Source organism: Astyanax mexicanus, chromosome 9 (assembly GCF_023375975.1).
Source record: "Astyanax mexicanus isolate ESR-SI-001 chromosome 9, AstMex3_surface, whole genome shotgun sequence".
Lineage (NCBI taxonomy): Eukaryota > Metazoa > Chordata > Actinopteri > Characiformes > Acestrorhamphidae > Astyanax > Astyanax mexicanus.
Window position 1 is genome coordinate 35338668 of NC_064416.1, and position 15295 is coordinate 35353962.

General features: G+C 40.6%; 1 protein-coding gene across 1 annotated transcript in view; it reads left to right on the forward strand.

Annotated features, from left to right (window-relative positions):
• Positions 1 to 15295, forward strand: part of veph1 (ventricular zone expressed PH domain-containing 1) — a 247504-nt gene that overhangs the window by 137963 nt on the left and 94246 nt on the right. The window lies entirely within an intron of this gene.

A 15295-nucleotide genomic window follows, 5' to 3' on the forward strand; every position in this document is an offset into this window, starting at 1 on the left:
CCAGCACTCGTTTTACTTTGAAAGAATTTTTTTTTTTCCCCATTTTCTCCTCAATTTACACGGCTAATTACCCAACCCACTCATTAGGACTCCCCCCATCACTAGTAATGCCCCAACACACCAGGAGGGTGAAGACTAGCACATGCCTCCTCTGATACATGTAAAGTTAGACACCGCTTCTTTTCGAGCTACTGCTGATGCTTGGAGGAAAGCACAGCGCCTTGGTTCTGATACATCAGCTCACAGACGCCCTGTGCTGCAGACATCACCGTAGGAGTGATGTAGGGAGAGAGCGCCATCTACCCACCCGGAGGGAGCAGAGCCAATTTTGCTCCCTCTGAGCACCAGCAGCTTGATGGCAAAGCTGCATGAGCGGGGGTTCGAACCTGCGACCTCATGCTCATAGTGGCAGCGCTTTAGACCGCTGAACCACTCAGCACCTCCTGTTTTTTTTTCATATGACTTACTAGTGTACTTAAAATTTAAATGCGCCTTATAATCTGGTGCAAAGAGAACACAATATAGACGTTCATTGATAGTGCGCCTTATAATACAGTTCACCTTATAGTGCGAAAAATACGGTACACCCCTATGTGCAAATGTGAGCTTTAAGATATGACTGTATGCTGACACAGTTCAACAAGTCCACACATTTTTTTTTTATCCACATGCTTACTTGACCCTCTCAGTCTTCTGGTGTCCCTGAAGTACATAAAACATCACAATTGACCTCTCACCTCCAGCTCCCTCTGCATACTTCAGCTTTCAACTATGACCAGTAACCTCTCACCTGACCCTGTTTGCCAATGCAGAAAAGCAGTGTTGATCTAGGATTAGCCCTTTATAATGTTCTGCTCTAAAGCTTTGTGTCTGAACAGGACCACCACCAGCCAAAGAGCGAAAAACACCTTGCATTTTTACCTGGTAACGCAGCATTATGTGTGTTTATATAATAATTTGTGTTTATTGCACCTGGGCTTCCTCTACTGTTGAGAAGTGTAATGCATGCTTTAAACCACCCTTGAAGGGCATGTTTTACACATGCATTTCAGGACAAGCTGAAGACCTTACTTTTGGGTGGTGTTACACTGCTCTTTCTATGTGTTTATTGTAAAAATCAGTACAGAAATTGCCTCAATGGAGAATCACCACTGCTTATGACTTTAACAGCAAAACAGGGCATATAATTGCAAGACTGACCACACTGGAGAATCGCCACTGAGAATGACCGTAACAGCATTACAGGAATGACAGCACTACAGATGAACTGTGGTGTTGTATTGCTGAATGAGCAGGACTGGACTGGGCCGGACTGTCGTCAAGATTTACAAGAGCTTTCAAGGTTCTGTAATGATCCTCTTACTTTCATTTTTTAAGTCGTGTAAGCAGAGACGTCCTCATGCTCTCTTTTATCCCAGCTTGAAGTCGTAAACGAGAATAATTAGCGGTAAAAAGCGAAGGCAGCTGTTACCCTGCTTTCTCCTCTCCTTCCTTTAGCTCTCTTCTCTCAGAAATCAGAGTATAAATAATGCAGCAACCATATGGAATGTATTTGGCAAATGTCCATGTATACACATATACATATATACACATGCACACATACACATTCACTCATGTATACACATTAGTATCACAGTCTGTTGGAGGCCTTTCCATTAAAATGTGTACGTCAAGGTGAAATCCTTTTGGGCCAAAGCTTACATGTTGGGATACCTGCTCACTCTTTGTTTATTCTAAAATCAAGGGTATTCAAAAGTCTCTGCTGTCCAGGGAAGGATTTCTAACACATTTTGGAGCATAGCGTGTAAGAGTTATTGCATTCAGTGACAAGAGCTTTAGTGAGCTTCAGGATGTCGGAACTCATCCACCATCCCACTCATCCATCAATCATCTAAAGGTACTGGATGGAGCTACATCATTCCAGAGAACACAGTTATACTGCTGCACAGCTCATTTTACTGTAGGATTTATACTCCTCTAACCCACACCTGGTATTAGGTGTGGTCCCAATGGATCTTACATCCTGTGCAAGGCGTTTTGCGAAGCTCTTTGCTATCTTACGCCCCGCCAACAGTCTATTTTCACACCTTGCACTTGCATCGTTTAAGTAGCAACAGTGCTTGTGAATATATATACTCCAATAGTGTATTGCCAGTAAAAGTTTCTCCAGTACTAATGCTGGGGTAGTATTAGCATTAGCCGCTAACTGTGCTAAGCGCTAGCTCTTTCGTCATTTAGAGGTGAATATATCAGACTGTAGTTTGCGTGTTTACCGTGTTAAAACAAGCTATGTGGGACTAACCACTCACTGCTTACCATGGCTAGCGCTGCTGCGTATCATGACTAGCGCTGCTGCTAACCATGAAAAGCGTTGCTACTAACCGTGAATAGTGCTGCTACTAACCATGATTGGCGCTGCTGCTAACCGTGACTAGCGCTGCTGCTAACCGTGAGTAGCGTTGCTGCTAACCTCGCTAAAATATTGGAAATCTAAGCTTATTAAACAGTTAAATAAACACATTTTCAAGAGAGAAATCTTCGTAAAATTAACATCTAGTGTTCATTTTACTTTAAAATATATATATTTTTTAAAGAATTACAGTTTTGTTTACTTAAGTGCCCCCCAGCAGTGAGACCTGCTTGAATTAAAAGGAAAATATGGCGACACTCTTGTTCCTTACTATTTTCGCTTTAAATATACCTTATAATCCAGTGCACCTTATGTATGAAAATAGACTAGAAAATAGACGTTCATTCATAGTGCACCTTATATTCCGTGAAATGCGGTAAGTTTCCATATGTATCAACAAACTACCCTCAACAACACTTTTTTTTAATTCCTCTCATTTTCGTTAATCATGGGGAAGCTACAAAAGATTTAAACGTTGCTGATTGGCTAGCTGGCCTTGCTAACGATCTGGTAGCTGGTGCCAGAAATACCATGGTAGTGATGGGGAATAAAGCAGGTAGGCAACATGCTAATGCTGTTGTATAGCAATGTAGGATAGGGCTGTTAGCAGTAATGAGGCCATTAGCAATATGTGCTAACTTTGCAGTAATGATACTGACCACAGTCGGCGTGTAATCACTATAGTAGTGAAGCAGGTAACAACACTGAAAGAGGCCTGTATCTGGCATAAAAGCGGAAGTAGTTTTCCATTTTCCCCTTTTCTATTTAGTATGCTCCTTCTCACAAGTAAGCATGCTAACATGCTAACACATCTGACAACAGCAGTTGTCAAAGAGTTAGCAGTAAGGAAAAGTAACTGTAACTGGTCTAAAATGTCTGCACGCAGTACAACACAGAATAAATAACCATTTGTTACGCTTAATAATCTATTCCTTTATGGGGGCTACCCCTAACCCCCAACCCCCATTTATCCCTATATGATTAGAGGCATCCAATCATTTGTGTTTAAACAAAAGCTGCATGTTATACAAGAAAAAAGATTCCATATGTATAAACAACCATTATTTTCATTTCCTCTCATTTTCTATCATCATGGGGACGCTACAAAAGATTAAAACTAAATACCCACACATACACTGTGCACAATCATACTCATGAACATACTCATAAACATAATGTCTTTTTAAAAGAAAAAAAGAGCCTTCTGTTGCTGTAGCATCGCCCTGGCCTCGGATTGGCCCTGTGATTTATTCTCTCCCCTGCTCTTAAAGGTCCAGCACTTACCATAAACATCTGCACTGGACTAACCCAGTCCAAACTGGCCAGGCTGAGCTGCTCAGTGTGCCACCAATAAACACTCCACAGTCTGAAGCTCTGGGCCTCTTTTATCATTGGAGTTCATTTCTATCTTTCAAGCTGTGTTTATATAGCACACTCATACAGTTTAATCAGACTTTTATTTCTGGGCTTAATCTGACTTTTGTGCTTAGATAAGTTATCGGGTTTGGTCCTAATTTTGGTTTTGTGCCTTTATTTGGTTTGTGCCAGGCTGGGCTGGGAATCACAGGGCATCTAATGACACAATATTTTTAATGATACGTTGCCCACAATATTGCAGTACAATTCTCTATGATTTCTCACGGCATCTGTGTTAATGAAGACGATAAAATACTCTTAAATAATTAAAAACCTAGAAATTATGGATTTATTGAACACAGAATTTCACAGAATATGATGACCAGTATTCTTCACCACAGATTTACCCTGTTCATTTGATGAGTGGCACCACCTGCCATAATGGAGACAATTTGGACTTTAAAGCTGCTAGGTTTCAATAAAAAATCAATATTTGACACCATGTATTGATGACGTATTGCACACGAAATCAGCACAATGTATCGCAATATCGATATTGTGTTCCCAGACAAAGATAGACAAACAGACGGACACACGAAAAACAGACGGATAAACAGACAGATGGATAAACAGACAGATAATGAGAGATAGACACTCAGACATACGGACAAACAGTTGGACAGGAAGACGGATAAACAAACAGATAGATGGGTAAACAGACAGTTAGATGAACAGACAGATAGATAAAGAGACAGACGGATAAAGAAACAGACAGATGGATACACAGATAGACTAGCAGACAGATGTACAGACAGATGGAAAAACAGACAGGAAAAGATAGAAGGACAATCAGACAAATGGACAAACAGAGAAGATAAAGAGACAGACGGATAAAGAGACAAACAGAAAGATGGATACACAGACAGAGAGATATACGGACAGTCGGACAATCAGATAAATATGGACAGACTAAAGGGAACAAACAGACAGTTGGATAAACAGACAAACAGATAAAAAAACAGACAGATGTTCAGACAGATAAACAGAGAAAAACAGACAGATAGACGGATAAACCAACAGACAGGCATATTAACAGACAGACACATACTGTACATGTGGATGGATTGATAGATGTATGGATGGATATACAGACAGACAAACAGACAGATAGACTGGTCGACTAGCTTGGTAGTTTGGTCAGACTGGTCAGCTAGTTTGGCTGTTGAACCAGTCTGAACCAGCTTAAACTGTCTGAAGTAGCTTTCAAGTACTCAGAAATATCACCTAAACTTAACAGCTTAAAACCAAATACATACTGGGTGGTCTCTGAATCCGTGTATAGTACCTCCCCCGCCCATCAGTCAGGTTAAGAGTGTGTATCAACACTGCGTAGAGTAATGTTCAGCTAACGTTAGCTCTGTATCATCATCTCTGACCTCATATGAGCTTCTTTATTTAAAGCATTGTGTGGGCTGAGCATAAACTGTCTCCCTTTAATAACCACTGTCTGGAGCTGCCACAACATTAACACCCCCGCTCCACTGTCCTGGTGACACAATAATAGAAGGTCTAAGAAAGAAGGACCGATTAAAACTCCAGTGTAAAAGCTGGACCAATTGTTTTCCTGCTGGTAATCACGTATCTTAAAAAGAAATAGGTTGAACTGCATTAAACTCAGCGTGTCCTCTTCAGGCTGTGGTTTTTAATGCGCTTGTGATTTGTTTAAAAATGGAAAGTTACAGTTTACACTGTGTCCTGAAGCGCGGCGCTGGACTCTTATTGGGAGTGCTGTTAAATTACACAAGCCCCAAACGGACAGGCTCATTTATTCCTTTATTATTCTCCATGGCAGCTGGGTAGAACACTGAACATGCACAGTCAGTTAAGGGGGCCAAAGAGGGCTGTGATGAAGCCCCAGATACACCAGGGTTACTATAGTTATAAAATCCATGTCTTATGACCGTTTTAAAGTCATTAGTGTCCAAATATTTGTGAACACCCCTCCTAATGAATGCATTAAGCAACTTTAAATTGCACCCACGGCTGATGTTTAGCTGAGGAGCTGTGGAATTGAGTGGAACAGTGTTCTCTGGAATGATGGAGCTCCATTCAGTTCTTTTGGGATGAGGTGGGGTTGTAATCATCATCAACATTCTGAGACTTCAAAAGCTATTCTTTCACTGAATTCAATCAAATTCTCACAGCAATGTTCCAAAATCTAGTAGAAAGTCTTTCCAGGACAGAAGAGACGTTTACTCTAATAAAAGCAGAAAAAAGTTATTTTTAATTGACTTAATTTTTTGGAAGAAACAACAAATTATCAGGTGTCCCAATTGTTTTGTCCATATAGTGACCTAGTAGAATTTGTTTCTCAAGTCAGCATTGTACCTGTTATGTCTGGATCAGACTTCAAGAATTTAGCCAAAATTTTACCCGATTTTGTCGAAGCCGACAAATGGCCTGTGTCAAATCTGAATCTCAGTGTCACAAGTGTCAAAAGTTCATCTAGTATGAAATAGTCAAAGAGTGGTAATTTGACGTTAGCGACGCCATGCAATGGCTGCAAAAATTCTAGCGTGTTAGATTTCTTGGTACCACTTTAAAATAAGACTACCTTTATAAAGGGTTTATAAATGGTTAATTACAATTAGTTTATTAATGATTACTAATTAGGTTGTAAATGCCTTAAAAATCATTCATAATCAGTTATAACACATAGGTAGAAAGGGCAACAATGACCTGTTGTTTGTCAAATAGTGAACCCACAGCCATCTATATTGTTGCCCTTTCTACATATGTGTTATAACTGATTATTAATGACTTTTAAGGCATTTACAACCTAATTAGTAACCATTAATAAACTAATTGTAAACCATTTATAAACCCTTTATAAAGGTAGTCTTATTTTAAAGTGGTACCGATTTCTTTTTGTATTTTATCGCCTAGTTTGACATGCACTGTGACATGCTCCCTGGCGCTGACCAATAAGAAGGCAGAGTGTTCTGTGGCGGTCGAAGTAAACATGGTGAAAAGAAACAGGGACAAAAAATATTTACATTTTACATTTACGGCATTTGGGTGACGGTCTTATCCAGAGTGACTTACAAGGTGGTTCCTATTACAGAGATGGGCCAATGTAGTGTTAGGATTCTTGCCCTAAATTTTCTATGTTTCTATTTGTATTTATTTTGTTTTCTGCTACTGTAAGGAACCAATACGTTTTTAATTTACCTATACCCCTGTCTTTTCTGTAATGGAGCAAAAATACGATTAGATTTTTAATTTGTTCCATTATTTATTTCAGCCACTTGACCTATGCGTTCACATTCTGGCTATATAAAAATCCTTTAGCGAGACCAGCATGCGGTTTTCTATAATTAAATTGCTTAATTACAGATTTTGGATTTTTCATTGGACTTTATTTTTTGACTACATTGATCATTCTGACTAACACAACCACCTTTGGAATAGTGGTGTCTTATTGACAAATAACTAATGAAGTTGACTGATGAAGTACTGACTGATGGAAAAATAGGTTAAACAGTGTAAACAGTGTTTTAATAAATATTTGAGCATCTTAGGGCATTTTCACACTTGTCACAAATAAATGAGTGCACACCCAGGGCTGATTCTGAGCTCATTTGGTGGAGGGGCTCATTATCACTGGTTTGTTTTAATACATATTGACTCTTTCCGTAGCATGGAAGGATTGCGCATGCATTTTGTGTAGATTCACAAAAGCTTTAGCTGTTTGCTGCTTTTTATTATTGCATTTGAATGCAATTATACAAGTGATGAATAATGGGACTTTTGGAATGCTCCAAAACAACAGTCTTTCTTGTAAAAAAAACAAAAAAAATCACATTGCAAAATGAACCGATCACATAATACCACACGTAGCACAGGGAGCAGACCGCTTCCAGTGAACCCCAGATCACTGACAATAAAGGGACCAGAGATCGGCACTCAAGACCAAACCCTGGGCTCCAAACCAGCGTTCACACTTTACCAAACTCACAATGTACCAAACTCAAAGAGCAAGCGTTCTTGGTCCTAAAGAAGAAAGGCTAGTGTGAAAACACCCTTATTTATGTTATAACAATTCAGCATTGGGTTTTAATAGTTTATGGCACACTTTTTGTAGCCACTACTAACTGATCCACCACATGTGGGATAAGAGACAAATTGTGTAAATTTGATTTGGCACTGAACTCTGGCTTTAAGTAGCAGCAGGAAGAAAGAGTATTATTACAACATCGGAGACTGAAAGAGAGTGCTGAATCACAGCAGCTTGTGGGAGCAGTTTCAGGAATGCAGCGAGGCTCCGAACGTCTTTATACCAGATCTTTTCTGATTAGAACAGAGGGAATAAAAGAGCTGCTGGGGGTCTCTGTGGTGCTGCCGGCACCATCTTGAAGGTATTAGGAGCTCTGCTTTTCTGGAAATGCCATAGTAGTAGATGTAAATAAAGAAACACGTGTTTTGAGGAATATGGAGAGCATATTGTGTTCCCATTGTTTTCATTTACTGTATTTACGTTGCCATATGTACAATGCCTTTTGTGGTTATATAATATGCATGAGGCACAAGGCATGAGATCATCAGAGAGACAGACAGAGAGAAATAGGATACTTGGGAGTTTTGCAATGGCATCCGTCACAAACGCAAGGAAGCCCAACAATCTTGTGGGCTCTATATATATATATATATATATTATATATATATATATAAACTCTGCCATGCCGAAGGGGCTGAAGGGGGAGGTGGGCCCCGGGTCCTCAGGCTCTCCCCCTTTGCCTCCAGAATCCCTCCTGGCCCTCGCAACCCCAAGGCTTTTTTGAGCTGTGTGTCTGGCTGAGATTGATGTGGACATGTTTCCTTTTACGTATCAGGAATATTATAGCGCTATTGTTCTGCTCAGGCAGCCTGCCGGCTCTGATTGCTCAACTCCTTGGAACTAAAGAAGGAGAAAGAGGGAGCGCACCGCATTGCCCAAGCCAGAAGCAGTTCACGTCCAGGTCCTGTCCACAAAACCACTCTTCACGATCGCCCACCTCCAGCAAGGTGGCCCTCAGTGGGCTAAAGTGGCTCCGACAGCGGCTCTGCAGGGTTATTCGTCATTCCCCTCGGGCCCCGTCCCCCATCCTGAGTCACTTTGAGCCATTTGTGTATCAGCTGGGATGGATAAGAACACACACGTTCCTTTTAGTGCTCACATCCACTCACTCGCCTTCTTATCTACGCTCCAAGACGCACTGCAGGCTGGCAAGAGTTCACACGCCTCTGAACTGTGAATGTTGTGAATGTCATTTCCTGGTACTACAGAACGGATTTTCCTGGTTTGTTAAAAAAAAAAGTGCTGTAAGTTTCATCAGACTTCCCAGCATTTGAAGCAATGAAGCAGAAGGGATACAGTTTTAATGTGTTCCTGGAAAGAGGATCTTAATTTTTCATAAATTTGGAATTTCACAGAACAAGTTGCCAGTGAATTACGAAGGATCAGCACTTGCCAAAACAAACTGAAAAATCAAAACAGTACACTAGTTTCAATTTACTGAAACAAATAAAAAAACCTCATAACACATAACTACACTGCTTAACCAAAATCACCAAATATGTAATAATTTGGCAAGACCATCATGACAAAGGTAAGTGACCTTCATGTCCAGCATCACCAAGCTCGTCGAACGGCATTGCCACCATCACCAATAAGATCAACCAAATTGATAAAACTGGCAATGACTAATAAAATGACCATGACCACGCTGACATCTGTCAAAATTAAATTTAACAAACACAATGCCGGTCAAGCACTGCGTACCCAGTTAGCTTATCAGTATAAAGTATGTTTTCTCCAAGATATCCAGATTTTTAACCAGCTTGCAACCAGCTTAGTCCATAGAAAAACCAACAGAAGCAACAAAAATTGATTTCAGCTTTCTGGATACTTTTTAAAAAGTAAAATATTGGCGAACAAAGTGTCCCAATCTAACACCTCAGCTCATGGTAATACACTTTCCAGAAGTTATTATACTGATCACAGCACAGTTTAATATATTGCAATACAGTTTAATACTAACTAAATCTTTCAAAAAGTACAATATTTGAACCAAATGCTGTGTTTTAAAATGTCCCAATCTAATGTTGACTAGCCCCAAAGAACCACCCTATTCACCAAGTAGTATGCTAGTCACAACGCAGTACTGTATGTTATCAAATCAACCATGTTCTATACTAGATTTTTCTAAAAACTACAATATTCAAAACTAAAAATGAATGTGCCTCATGTTATCTCAATGTGTGCAGCAGCAACAAGTAGGAGTGTACCATATTGTATCGTTGTGTGATAATATATTTGCATATTTCTTAAAGAATACCCTGAAATATCAAGATATTATTTTAGGGCCAACTTTTTGGCAAAAAAAGTTTGTAGCAAAATGCTAGAAAAAAGAAAGGAACAATCCACACTGTTCTCATTTCTTGTTAAAAATTATCTGATTATATCTGTTTAATATATGTCTCACAGTAATCTACACAGATTTCTCTCCTGAAAACTGTTTATTAGGTGCAAAAAATGCGGTACATCGAGTACAATACATTTTGTTTTTATTTACCTTCATAATACATAAAAAATACTGTTAAGTCTACACAGGTATTGAGATATACTGTAGATTTAGTCCACAATTACCTGCTAAAAAAACTAAGAAATCCAGATTTTGCTGAGAGCTGGTATCAGTTGGTCTTAGATAGTATTTTAATGGTAAAGGTGGTTGAATATCTGATAATCCACTCAAAAACATACACTATGCTGGTAAAATAGCCATTTAACCAGCTTGGTAATGCTGGTCATGCTGTTCTACCAGCGTGTTTAGCTTGGTCATTCCGGTTGTTTATCTTGTTGGCCACCTAAACCAATAAACTCAAACAACTCAGACAAACCCTGTGCAGGTAAAGAGCCAAGCTTGAACTGGCCAGGCTGTTTTTTGAGCGCTGTTTTTTTTTGCCTATTTATTACTCAAATACCCACAAGGTATTGCTTTTCCAATCAGTCTGTCATGTGACTTGCTGATTGTAGCTTTCCTGAAGTAGTCCACTGATAGAGCCACATGTGGTCCTGTCACTGCTACACGCCAAGTATACAGTCAGATTCCTGTATTTACGCTGAAACACAGGACACAGCTGTTTCTGCTGCAGAGCTCTATATAAAGAAAGACTGGGCTCACTCTGGCAGTGGCGTATCGTTGAGCCATTACCTCACATGTGTACATTTAATTGGTTTACTCTGAACTTTTTATCCATTTCCTGGGACAGAATCCTTGCTAAGGGGTCTCTATCTCAGTGTGTGAGTTTGAGCAGAGCAGAATACAGGACCCCCGTCTGTGTCATGGCTGTAGTTCCAATACCACACAGAACTACACACCAGATGTAGAATGTAACTGACCGTTTTTGTGTCCTAATGGGGTCAGCAGTTGACATAGCTGTTTACAAATCTTTGGGATGTTGCCTGAACGTCTCTGAGATTTATTGTCTCGCTCGACTGTTTTTACTCCAGTGCTGCTTTTACAACTGATGGCATGATTTCTTGGATTTCGGCAGGGGTGCGTCCCAACTGTGTATTAATTACTAATTCAAGCTTGTTTTTGAGTATGGAATGTAGATAAAAGTGTAACAATTGAGTACAGAACCAGTCAAAAGTGTGGACACACTTTCCTTGTTAGTGCCTTGTGGATTAATACTAAACTGTGAAGAAAAAGATAGATATATATCTTTTTAGCAAACAAAAAAAGTGTTAAACCAGAATATGCTTTTTAATTTAAGATTCTTCAAAGTTTTGCACATTTTACACATTTTCTCAGTCAGCTTTATGAGGTAGAGTCACCTGGAATCGCTTTCGGTTAACAGCTGTGCTGAACAGTGAATAGCTCTATTTAAATGATGTTTTAATTCATATTATGGAAAGAACTACTCAAATAAGCAAAGAGAAAAAAAAAACTTTAAGAAATGAAGGTCAGTCAATCTAAAAAATCTCAAGAACTTTTCAAGAAAGTTTCCTCAAGTGCAGTCGCAAAGACCATCAAAAACGTTATGATGAAACTGGCTCTCATCAGGACCGCCCCAGAAGTTACCAGCCTCAGAATACGCAAGTTAACAGAACTCCAAATAAGAGCCACATTTAAGTTACCACACGATTCCGTATATGTTTCTTTATAGTCTGGATGACTTCAGTATTCACAATGTGGACTCCTCCATTTCTGTCAATGGACAATCTCCACCTCAGGACTCTAAACCCCAGAATTCATCTGTCTGGACTCCACCAATCAGTGCGCTTTCTCTCTCCTCATTGGCAAAATTCTGAGATTGTTTTTAGCTGTTTGTCATTATCTTTGGGTATATAAGTCTGTCTATTTCACATGTTTTCTGCGAAGTATTGCCACTGTTATCCAGCGACATACCGAGTGTTCTATTTCTGTTTGTATCTCTGTGTATTATCCGTATTTTGACTCCGTTTTTGTCTCGCCCTATTTGCTTGTTTACTTAGAGCTCTTCTGGCTTACTGACTCTGTATTTTTGGATCAGGATTACTCTTGTCTAGCGATTTGGCTCCAATGTATTGGTTTACTGTCTCTCTGGTTCTGACCCTCGCCAGTATTACGACTACGCTCTTTGTTTTTGCCCCATCTAGTTTTTACCGCGTGAATCCGCTCTGTAACGTTACATTCAAATTTTTGCCTGGTACTTTATATACTATTGCCCCTGTCATGCAAACAGCTTGACAATGCTTCTTACTTTTAAACAAAATGTGAATCTGGCAGATATAAATAGAGTCGTAGAAATGCCTCATAATGTTTATACCATGGCTTCCATTCCATTGACCTTCTTTGCTGAAAATTTGCCATGTTAAAGATAAAAGGCTTTTGCATTACATGTTGCCATTTTACGTGCAGCCTTGTACTCACATCAATGCATTCCTCAAGATTTTTACCAGCATTCCTATTTTTGATCCACATGACGTGGAAGAGGACGCCGGATGCAAATGCAAGTCTTCTTTATTTTTCATTATTGAACTAACAAAGGACAAAACACTAGGGAGTAATAAAGAAAAGGTAATAAAACAAAACACTACGAAACAGACGATAAACTAAAAGACTGAAACAAACAAGCAAAAATAACAAACAATGAAACAAACTATATAAAGCAAACCTGGAAAAACTGAAGAGAAAAACACAGCCGGTCTGAGGCGAAACAAAACACAGATAAACGAGATCCAGACAGTAACAGGACGCGGTCAAACAAAAAGCACGACACAGAACAAAGGAGCACATGGGGTATTTATACACAGGCGCACACTAGGGACACCTGTGGAGGTAATGATAGGGGCGGAGTTACAAATGAGACAGGAGGGGTTACAGATGACAAGGCGGGGCTAAGGCGGAGACAAGACCAAAACACAACAGTAGCACATGGCTGGGAAACATGACAGGTGAACAAAACAAGAGAACAGAGGACAGGAGCAGGAAGGAACCAAAAAAAGGAAAGACACTGGACAGACACAGGCTATGGTGTGACACAAAGGAAGTTAAGACCTTGAAAGTGACATGCTGTAGAACACAGGTTCCCAGATATCCCCCAGTTGGTCTACATATTTGTTCCATTACACTTCCCAACACCTGCGTTCAAATAAAGTGCTGAGGATCATTGACTACCTCTGTTAGGTATGCTTCTGCTTAAACTAGAACAAACGTAAAAAAGAAAAAAAAAAGTTTGTTCAGTAATGAAACAGTTCCAATCAAACCTCAAACAGCCAGAGCTTGTTTTAAGTGCTGTCCTCAACCAGGAAACATGATCCTGGTCAGAACCCCTCTCCCCAGGTCTACAGTGTCTCCATGGCAGATTTGTTGTAGGTAGGAAATTCTCAGTTTTCTGTACCACCACTCACTCTTTCTCCCTCCCACACATGGTTCTTGTTTAGCTCTGAGAAGTTTTGCCTACATTTTCCATTTTTTTTGCAACATTTTGTAGTTCTGTAATTACAGACTGTAGTCTTGTATCTCTTTCTCTACATACTTTATTATTATCCTCCTTTCTCCCTGTTCTTCAATACTCAGGACCCCACAGGAGAGAAAACCACCACAGAGCAGATATTATAATTTGGGCGGTGGGTCATTCATTCTCAGCATTGCAGTGGGACTGACATGGTGGTGGTGTATGTGGTGTTAGTATGTGATGTTCTGGTATGAGTGAGTCAGACACAGCAGTGCTGCTGGAGTTTTTAAACACCTCAGCTCAGTAAAAGAAGTAATAATAATAACTAGATTGCAGTTCCTGCAGAAACTGCGAGTGTGATTGCAGTGCTGGCTGGTATCTGCTAAGGTGTTGCTAAGGTGTTGCTATGGTATCCGGGGTGGTTGCTAAGATGTTGCTAGGTGGTTGCTAAGGTGTTGCTAGGCGGTTGCTAAGGTGTTGCTATGGTATCTGGGATGGTTGCTAAGGTGTTGCTAGGTGGTTACTAGGTGGTTGCTAAGGTGTTGCTAGGCGGTTGCTAAGGTGTTGCTAGGCGGTTGCTAAGGTGTTGCTATGGTATTTGGGGTGGTTGCTAAGGTGTTGCTAGGTGGTTGCTAGGTGGTTGCTAGGTGGTTACTAAGGTGTTGCTAGGCGGTTGCTAAGGTGTTGCTATGGTATCCGGGGTGGTTGCTAAGGTGTTGCTAGGTGGTTGCTAGGTGGTTGCTAGGGTGTTGCTAGGCGGTTGCTAAGGTGTTGCTATGGTATCTTGGGTGGTTGCTAAGGTGTTGCTAGGTGGTTGCTAGGTGGTTGCTAGGGTGTTGCTAGGCGGTTGCTAAGGTGTTGCTATGGTATCCGGGGTGGTTGCTAAGGTGTTGCTAGGTGGTTGCTAGGTGGTTGCTAGGGTGTTGCTAGGCGGTTGCTAAGGTGTTGCTATGGTATCCGGGGTGGTTGCTAAGGTGTTGCTAGGTGGTTGCTAGGTGGTTGCTAGGGTGTTGCTAGGCGGATGCTAAGGTGTTGCTATGGTATCCGGGGTGGTTGCTAAGGTGTTGCTAGGTGGTTGCTAGGTGGTTGCTATGGTGTTGCTAGGTGGTTGCTAAGGTGTTGGTATGGTATCCGGGGTGGTTGCTAAGGTGTTGCTAGGTGGTTGCTAGGTGGTTGCTAAGGTGTTGCTAGGCGGTTGCTAAGGTGTTGCTATGGTATCCGGGGTGGTTGCTAAGGTGTTGCTAGGTGGTTGCTAGGTGGTTGCTAAGGTGTTGCTAGGCGGTTGCTAAGGTGTTGCTATGGTATCCGGGGTGGTTGCTAAGGTGTTGCTAGGTGTTTGCTAGGTGGTTGCTAAGGTGTTGCTAGGCGGTTGCTAAGGTGTTGCTATGGTATCCGGGGTGGTTGCTAAGGTGTTGCTAGGTGGTTGCTAAGGTGTTGCTAGGTGGTTGCTAGGTGATGTATATGCATAAATTAGATTAAATGGTGTTTGCACGTTGCTACGCAACGTGCAAATACATCAATCAGCTATGCACGCTAGGTTGCTTT